At 46.5% G+C, this 9,798-nt stretch overlaps 1 protein-coding gene across 1 annotated transcript in view; it reads left to right on the top strand.

Annotated features, from left to right (window-relative positions):
- Positions 1-9,798, top strand: part of TMEM132D (transmembrane protein 132D) — a 745,873-nt gene that overhangs the window by 718,280 nt on the left and 17,795 nt on the right. The window lies entirely within an intron of this gene.

Genomic DNA, 9,798 nt, shown 5'->3' with positions numbered 1-9,798 from the left:
ATCAGGTGGCTCTGCGGGCTCTGCACATCTGCAGCAGAACCCGCGAAATCCAGGCACCAAGGCCACACCATCAGCACCAGCGTCTCTCTGGGGCTGCCCACAACCTCACAACTGTGAATTCCCAGACCTCAGAGGGCTGCACTGGGGTGGAAGAGGGTGGGGGCTGGCCACATCTCCAGTCGCCAGGTTACCGTGGAGAATGAGAATGAAGCACACCTTTTCCTTTGTCACTCCGTATTGTGAGTCCCTGCTCCCAAGCTGCTGTCTCTGCTGCTGCCAGTGAGAGTTCAGAATGACCGTGTCACATCTGGTTGGGAGACTCTTCACCAGTCTGCCCCCCTCCTTCACTGCCCCTGCTCAGCCTCTCCTTCTAGTAAGTGTCCGATCTGCTTCTCCAACCTTTCCTCTTGAGTTCAGGGTTCCAGAATTATCGTCTTATGTGTTTCCTCTGGTCTCCTTCATCTCTTAAGGAGGGTCTGAGAAGCATATCTGCCTAGTCCTCCATCATGGTCTCTCCCTTGTAAGTTGCTTCTTTAGTGAAAGATAACTAAAAGATCATTCCGTCTGTCTTGTAGCCTAACCAGTAAATCAGTCAAGACTACAGATGTGTTGAATGGAAGGCACATGGTCTCAATGCTCCCTGAGCTGTCTAGGCTGTGACCTCTCAGGAGGAGTTCATCAGTCTTTGCTTCCAAGGCACCTCTGGGTGGGTTCTAACCTCCAAGTTTGCAGGAAGTAGTCGGGCGCTACACTCTCCATGCCACTCAACAACTGTCTTTTATGCCATTGTCGTTGTTGGATGCTGTCAAGTCCACTGTGACTCATAGCAAACCTATGTGCCACCGTAGAACTGCCCCACAGACTTTCCTCTGCTGTGGTCTCTATGGGAGCAAATCACCAGCTCCCACCGAGCTGCCAGGTGGGCACGAACCACCCACCGTTAGGTGAGCATCCAGGCACTTTACTGTTGCCCCCACAGTGCTCCTTTCTTTTCATGTCTTGGTGTTGTTAAGTGCTGACAAGTCAATTCCAACTCATAGTGACCCTGTATAGAGTTTCCAAGGAGCAGCTGGTGGGTTTGAACTGCTGACCTTGAGGTTCAAACTGACCTTGAGTTCCAGTGCTCATCCTACAGAGCCACACCGGGGCGCTCTCTCTCTCTGTCTGGATATATACATATATGTATGTATGTGTTGTTGTTAAGCGCCCTATAATCAGGTTGGTTCTGGCTCCTAGCGACCCTATATAGGGTTTCCGAGCAGCAGTTTGTGGATTTGAGCCACAGACCTTGTGATACGCAGTCCGGCACTTAGTTGATCACAATTTCTTTTTTATTATTGATAGCTTAGAAGAGTTTCTTTCTCCCTGATCACTCAATATTGCTCATGTCTAGTAAAATGTTAGAATCGTTGTAAAGTTTTGGAGATTGTGGAACCAATTGTCAAGTATCTTCATAACACAAGCTGCAAGATTTCGGGAGGCAGATCAAGTTTTCTTGCAAAGCCGCTCATCTGCATCCATCTCGGAGCTGCTAGAAGTTGTCAGCCAGTTTGTCGTCAAAGTCCTTGTTGGAATGATGTATTGTGAGCTTTACGTGAGATCTTTGTCACCGTCAGTATTTCAAGTCCAATAAGCAAGACACTAACGCACATAGATGCTGATAACATCTGCTTTGCATAATTCCCACTAAAAAATAAACTGCCGAGTGTTACTGCTCTCTGTGCTGCATTATTGAGTGGATTTTCACAGGGGGGGAGGAGGGGCTGCAGCACTTCCCCTCTGAGTTTGTGTTACTAACCCTGCCTCCCATCTGCCCATCTGCCATCCTCCTCAACTTCTTTTGTTGACCAGGACACAGTATGTTGTTGTGAGGTGCCGTGGAGTAGGTGCCGACTCATACTGACCCTGTATAGGGTTTCTGAGAAGCGGCTAGTGGGTTTGAACTACCAACTTTGTGGTTTGCAATCCAGTGCTGACCTTACAGTGACACACCAGGACTCCGTAGCATTTGCAGAGTAACACAGTTTAGCCACAACCACTTACACACCCCTCTAGTGTTGCCTTCATCCCACTTTTTCTGTGTCAGGCAGTTTTGGGGTGGCTGTGGTCATGGTTGGTGTCCAGCTATGGGCTGTTGGTGCATTTAATTTGGGTTTCATGGGATTCATTTTAATGGTTTGTTACTTCCATGTGTTGCGGAGTAATCCTTGACATCTTGGTATGCAGTTGACTTCTGCAAATGCTTGTGTGATTCAGTGTGACAGCTCACCTGTGGCTAAAACATAAAGAAGAAATCTTTGTCTTAGTTACCGACTGCTGTTGTGGTAATGTAGGATAAAGCACCGGACCCCAAGGTCGGTTTGAACCACAAGATCAGCAGTTCAAACCCACCAGCCACTCCTTGGAAACCCTATACAGAGTCATTATGAATCAGAACTGACTCAACGGCACATAACAATGACAAAGCTGCGACAGACATCCCGCAAGAGATGACTGAACAAGCGAATATCTTCTCTTGCAGTTTAGGAGGCTGGAAGTCGAAACGCCAAGTGCCAGCTCTTGGGGAGGCTTTCTCTCTGCATCCGTGGGCCCTGCGTTCCTTACACATTGTTGTCTTCACAGCAATCTCCCCCTGAGTCTGAGAGGTTCTTAGTGAGACACCCCCACATCTAAAGGGTGCCCTCTAATCCCGGCTCTTCTTTCTTGGTAGCAGTAGGTCCCTCTGAGCTCTGCTCACTTGTTTAATCGCCTTTCCGCTAAGAAGAGATTGGCTAATTCTATACACTGTATCCTGACTCATCAACATCACTGCCTCTAATCCTACCTCCTGTTGTTAAGTTCCGTGGAGTCAGTCCTAACTCGTAGCAACCCTGTGTCGGATTTCTGAAGAGCAGCTGGTAGGTTTGAACCGCCAACCTTGTGGTTAGTAGTCTAGTGCTGTTCCTACAGCACCACACCAGGACCCCTCTTCACAGAGGTGACGATTTACAACACATTGGCTAATTTCATCAGATCACAACGTAGAAGGTGATTCCATAATCCTGAGAATCGTGGCCTGGCCAAGTGAACACATGGTATAGGGGGACTCAGTTCAAGCCATACCAATCTTTAAAGTATTTGGATTTTTTTTTTTTTTTTTAATTCGTAAATCCTCCGCTTACTCTGTGGGTTGGAAGAGTTAGCATCTGTGTGGAAATGCAGGACAGCGCAGGCATGTTTGGGTGTTGGGAAGAGTAGAGGTAGAGCAGCAACGCTCCCCTTCCCATAGAAGCTGAGGAAGAACTGGCAAGTGAAACCTCCCTCCTTCCACCTGGCTAGATGCCAGGCCTGAGGCGTGAGGGGCGCTACAAGTGTGGGGAGGAGAGACAGCGTTTCCCAGACGAGCTTTTCCGGATCCCACTCCCTTAGTGATGAGCTTCCCAAACTCACCTACAGTTTGGGGTCTGGAAGTTCCTTGTTAAAAATACTGAGTCCTGGACCCCAACCTCGACTTGTCCTTGTTACTGTTGTGAGGAGCCGTCCAGTTGGTTCTGTGTCCAACAGCATGAAGCACTGCCCGGTCCTGTGCCGTCCTCACAGTTGTTGCATTGCTGTGTTTCAGCCTATTGTCACAGCTGCTCTGTCATCCAACTCATCAGGGGTCTTCCTCGTTTCCACTGACCCTCTACTGTACCAAGTGTGATATCCTCCAGGGACTGGTCCCTCCTGAGAACACATCCAGGGTACCAGAGACAGAATCTAATGACCATTGCTTCCAAGGAGTATTCTGATTGTACTTCTTCCAAAAGAGAAGTGGCCATTCTTCTGGAAGTCTAAGATAATGTCTAATATTCAACTATCTGGAGTTGTTAAGTGTCATCAAGATGGTTCCAATTCATAGTGACCCTGTATAGGGTTTCCAAGGAGTGGCTGGTGGGTTTGAACTACTGATCTTGCAGTTTAATTATTGCTTCAAAATCCCCAAACGTGACACCTGTCAGTTTTGAGTAAACACCCTGCATGCATTTGTTGGAGGACACTGCCCAGCGTGGCCCGGCATTTGCCCATTTTGTGGAATCACATGTGGCTCCTTGCTGATCTACAGCCTGTCTCATCATTCTCCTATGGAGTGAATAGTAGGTTTGAACCGCCGACCTTACAGTTAGAAGCCCAGTGCCTAACACGCAGTGCTACACACCTCCTTTCATGGTACTTTGCACATGGTGCCTTGCAGATGCTGTGCTTTTTACCAGTTAAAGGTTGGTGGTATCCCTGCATCCAGCAAGTCTACGGACACCCATTTACAACAGCACGAGCTGACTTCGTGTCCGTGTCCCACGTTCATCATTTCAGAATATGCACTTTCACATCCTGCTACCACGCATTTCATGGACTCCTGGTGTGGCACTGTGGGGTAAGCACTGGATTGCCAGCCACAAAGTCGATAGTTCAAACCCACCAGCTGCTCCTTGGAAACCCTATACAGGGTCACTATGAGTCAGAACTGACTCAACATGTCATAACAACAATAACATAGCACACGTCACAGACACCACTGTAGGTTTGATGGGACTTTTATATGCACTGGAGAACTCAACAGCTCACTCGTGTTATTACACTATTTGCTTTGTTGAGGTGGTCAGGGGCAAACTCCCCTTATGGCCAGGTAACCCTTCACAGGGCTTTGCATATGTGGTTATTCTTGTTGTTGGCTGTCAGGTCAGTTCTGACTCAGAGTGACCCTGTTTAGTTTTCGAGAGTGGTTTATCATACGGCATCACACCAGGGCTTTGCATATGTTGTTGTTGTTAAGTGCCAGCAAGTCAGTTCCAACTCAGGCAACACTGTATAGGGTTTCTGAGGAGGGTCTGGTGGGTTTGTACCACTGAACTTGAGGTTTAGGATCCAGTGCTTATCCTACAGTACCACAGCAGGACTCCTACTTTGAATATAGCAAGCAGTGAGTATTAGTCCTATGCTGACTGTTACCACTGTGGTTAGCAGTATAAACTTTAGTCCAGGGTGGAAGCCATCCTCAAAAGGAAGCATGCATAGTGCTCAAGAATTGGACACAAAGACTTTTGTGAAGTGTCTACTTTTGCTCCATTTAGGGAAAGGAAACAGAATTTTTATTATAAGAAGGAAAAAAAAAAATCCCAGAAGAGAAAAATACCAGAGGAGCATAAATTTCACTGGGAATGTTGGTGATATTTAAATATTTAAATGCGATGTAAATTCCTGCAGCATTTAAACAGGAAGGAAATGTCATTAAATCTACGTTAGCACCTGGAGGCAGAGTGGCGTCAGAAACAGGGACTCTATCCAATCACAGGAGGGGAGGACAGGTCACCCAGCTGGGAATGGATTGTGAAAGGGGTCCAGGAGTGTGTGTGGACCACCCTGCCCATCGTCTGCATGGTAAAGTGATCGGTCATCAATCCCAGGACCTGACCTTCAGTCTTATTTCAGTGAGAAGTAATGAACGTGTCTTTCCAGCTCACCTAGACCGCTAAGTTTCGAGGTCTCTTGGGGAGAGAGTGTGATGTGTAAGAGCGTGGAGTCAGGAGACTGAAGAGTGGGGTTGCCTGGCACGTGGCTGCTTCCCTTTCCAGTTCAGGAAGTGATCAGAACCCATGCTGCCCTTTGGGGGTGTCTTTGTTCCTGGTGTACCAGAATAGGACATATTGTCTGTCAGTCCTAGAGGCTAAAAGTCCCAACCAGGGTCCTGGTCATGAGGATTCCATCTTTGTTGGTAGCCCCGGGCGTTCTGTGGTTCCCAGTGACGTTCTGTGGTCCCCTGGGCATTCTGTGGTTCCCCAGTGGACCTCAGGGAGAGTCACTCTTCCCTCCTGTGTGCCTGCTGTCCACTCTGAAAATTTTATGTTGAATTAATTTTTTTTATCATTTATTTTGTTGTCATTGTTGAAAACATTCACAACAAAGCACAGACCAATCCAACGGTTTCTGCACAATTCGGTGAGTTGATGACATTCTCCTGTGTACTCTTGCCCTCGTCCTCTGAATTGGTCCTCCCTCATTAACTCAAACCCACTGCCCCGGAAGGATCTAATCTCATCTTCCAAGTTGCTGCTTCAATTTGATCCCATAAGGTGGGTCTTCAAAGAACACAGTGCTTACAGCAGACTTTCTTCACTAGTTAAAACTAAACTATTTTCAGTGACTGGTAAGACTGAGGAATTCGCACTGACCGCCTAAGACAAACAATAAATAAGGAGGATTTGGATGCAGACCGTGCAGACCCAGTCAGGAGGCCAAGCCCCTGTGGGCCCAAGCGTTGTTGACCGTCCAAACCATAGGCTCTGAGGATCAGACTTTAGCTACCTAGTAGACATAGCAAACTGTCCCTCATCTGATTATTCAGTAATGCTTGTTAGTAATCTCATACATGAGCCCTGGATATCCACAGACAAATGTAAAAACCTTCCCTAAAAGCCGAGACTGTAAATTCCAAAAAGGCAAGTCCCCCCCCATTCAAAAAAAAAAGCTAAAGAGGATAGAGAGAAACACTGTTAACTGATGATATATGGAGGGGATAATAATCAATGTAATGAAACAAGCTATATGAATGGTTGAATGTGAAGCTGATGATGTGCCCTGTAAACTTTCACTCAATCCAAAATAAAAACATTTAATTAAAAAAAAAACACTAAACTATTGCTTGGGATCATGGTATGGTGTTGTCGGATAAGCACTGGACTGCTAACTGCAAGATTGGTAATTCAAGCCCACAAGCTGCCCCTCAGAAACCCAATACAAGGCTACTATGAGTTGGAGTCAATTCAACAGCACTTAACAACGATTGTTTGGTTTTCAGAAAGCTTCAAGGGTTATTTTTGGTTTAAAGTTTAGAGATGGTCTCAAGACAGTATGTTGGGGTTCACCCGTCTGTAGCTCAGAAAGTCTGGGGTCCGTGAGAATTTGAAATTCTGCTCCACATTCCCTCTCCCTATCTTACTCTGGTTTTAGATTTTTTTTATGGTGATTTGAGTGAAGGTTTACAGAGCAGATCAGCTGTTTCATTCAACAATCAGTACACATTTTGTGTCATGTATTGATCGCAGTCCCCACCACGTAACAGCACTCTTCCCACTTCCTCCCTGTGTTTCCTGTTTCCTTTCCTCCTTCTCCCCTGTCCCTTCCTGCCTTCTGAGCTTCCTCCCTGGGCAGATGCTGCCTTGTGAGTTCATGTGGTTGGTTGTGCTGAGGAGTGTGTAGCTATCTCCCTGATGTTTACGGTGTTGCACTAACGCCATGAAGAATGCATGAGAACCGCGAGAGGTCGTTTTGACTGCAATATGCAGTTGACCGGAGGGCCACATGGTGTTTCAAAAGATACCTACATGTAAGTCGACCCACCCAGTTCAAGACTGAGCTGTTCCAGGATCCACTGTCGATTAACTAAGTGCAGAAAGATACTTCATCAAGGAACTTGCTGGGTCAATCCTTAACAATTTACCAAAACTAGCCAGCCAGAAGTCCTGGTGTGCTGCTGGAGGATAAGCACTGGACTGCTAACCTCAAAAATCCTAGACCAGGTTGCTATGAGTTGGTGCCCAACTTGATGCCAGTTCACAACAACAGCTGATCAGAAGAATTTACTTTAGCTAGCTTTTCCCCCTGGCTCTGACACACAGACCTTCCCACACAGGAAAACCAGCCCGTCTTGTGTTGAAGTTGCTGGAGATTGCAGGTTATCCCTTACCTCAGTCTACCCCTGCTTGTCCTGACTTCTGCAATGCCTGGCACACAGCATGCACTGACTACAGAATTTAGCAGGCTAGGTCTGGGTGAGTAAGAAATGTGAAGACAGAGAAGACAATGGAGAGATGGTGATGGACATATTCTTGCAAACATGCAAGCAGCCAAGAATGTAATTGGGGTTGAAGCTGTGGGCAGAGGTCACTGTTAGAGACAGGCTGCGTGGGCACTCCTCCCAAACACAGTTTTGAGATCTCCATGCCTAATGCTAAGGGTTCCTTAATGATGCAAACTGCTCGCAAACAGAGTAATAAAAACGAGTCAGTAATGACTTATGGCCTTCCTAGCTTTGCCTTGAAGGAGTATTCGGGGAGGTTGAGGAAGGCTGGAACAGAATACCAAGATGTAGGTCTCATGGAGAAAGACTCTGGTGGTGTATAAACGAGCCCATCCTGAGACTGAAGAGTTTAAAGTTCTCGCATCTAGTCTCTGAAGAGTCCAGTTTCACCTCCTGCCCTAGAATCCATGAGAGCAACTTGTCTCTATAAATTTGCTAGTTCCACTGACTCAAACAGCACAGCCTTAAGTATTGATTGCACCCTAATGTAAAGAAAACAAAAATCCTCACCACTGGACCAATAAACAAACTCATGATCAATGGAGAAAGATTGAAGTTGTCAAAGACTTCACTTTACTTGGATCTACTACCATCAACATTCATGGAAGAAGCAGTCAGGAAATTAAATGCCATATCGCTGTAGGCAAATCTGCTGCACAAGACCTCTTTAAAGTAGTCAAGAACAAAGCTGTCAGTTTGAGGATTAAGGTTCGCCTGCCCCAAGGCGTTGTACTTTCAATAACCTCATATGCACACAAAAGTTGGGTAGTGAATAAGGAAGACCGTAGAAGAATTGATGCATTTGAGTTATGATGGTGGAGGAGAATATTGAAGGTACCATGGACTGCCAGAAGAACCAACATTACCATTACCCATTTCCACTGACCTGAGACTTGAGCAAAACTCGTTGTGACATGCCATCAGGTCAGTTCTGAGTCATAACGACCCCACAGAACAATAACATGTAACGCAGCTCGGTCCTGCACCACCCTCATGATTTCTGTTGTGTTGGAGCACATTGTTGTTGCCACTGGGTCAAACCCCCCCCCCCATTGAGGGGTTTCCCCTTTTTCTCTGAGCCTCTACTTTACCAAGTGTGATATACTTCTCCAAGGACACTTCCAAAATACGTGAAGTGACATCTACTTCTAAAGAGCACTCTGCTGTTACTTGCAAGACAGATTTGTGGGACCCATACGGAGTGCCCCTGGTGATGCTGGAAGGCTCCCGAGAAGCAGAGGGAAGTCATGATGTGAAAGAAAAGCTCAGTCGCTTCAGGTGCACAATAGAATTGAGGTTTGTAGCTGCAGTAGCCTGCCATTTCAAGATAAATGAATCCCAAGGAAGGATCATTGTCCAAAAAAAAAAAGAAAATTCATGAAATGAAAATGCAGCTTTTATGTAGGTGCAGTGTCTAATACACATGGGTATTGTCTACAAAATATGTGTCAGCTGACTGTTTCTGTCCCCTGGAAGACTTCTGGTCAACAGCAGGCTATTAGTTCAGTTTGTGGGAAGTCACAAGTTATGTGTGTGATTCTTTTATTGCAATGGGAGTAGGGACTCCAAAGCCCTGTGTTGTTCATTTCTTTAAGGGTCTTTCAACTCCATTCTTCCTGAGAGCTAGCTGTTTGTCCCATGTTTACCTGTCAGCTGTCATAGGTCACCTTCTCAGAAACAGAAGCAGAGCCTAGGACGAAATGAGGTTGGAGGCAGGCCTTGTGTAAGGCATATTAGTCGGCTGAGCACCCAGATTCTGGAGTGCCCTCACACAGTCCTCAGCTTGCTCCAAAGGTGTAAACAGCTGTGGCTAGTGCAATCAGGCCATCTTTGTTCCACTTGCTTTAAACCCAGGTGATAAACTAAGGTGATAGACTAAACCTCTCACACACCCCAGGTACCTGACAGGTGATAGACTGAACCTCTCACGCCCCACAGGTATCTGATAGGTGATAGACTGAACCTCTCACACATCACAGGTA

Source organism: Chrysochloris asiatica, unplaced genomic scaffold (assembly GCF_000296735.1).
Source record: "Chrysochloris asiatica unplaced genomic scaffold, ChrAsi1.0 scaffold00261, whole genome shotgun sequence".
NCBI lineage: Eukaryota > Metazoa > Chordata > Mammalia > Afrosoricida > Chrysochloridae > Chrysochloris > Chrysochloris asiatica.
The sequence above is the reverse complement of the archived record's forward strand: the minus strand, read 5'-3'. Positions and strand labels throughout refer to the sequence as shown.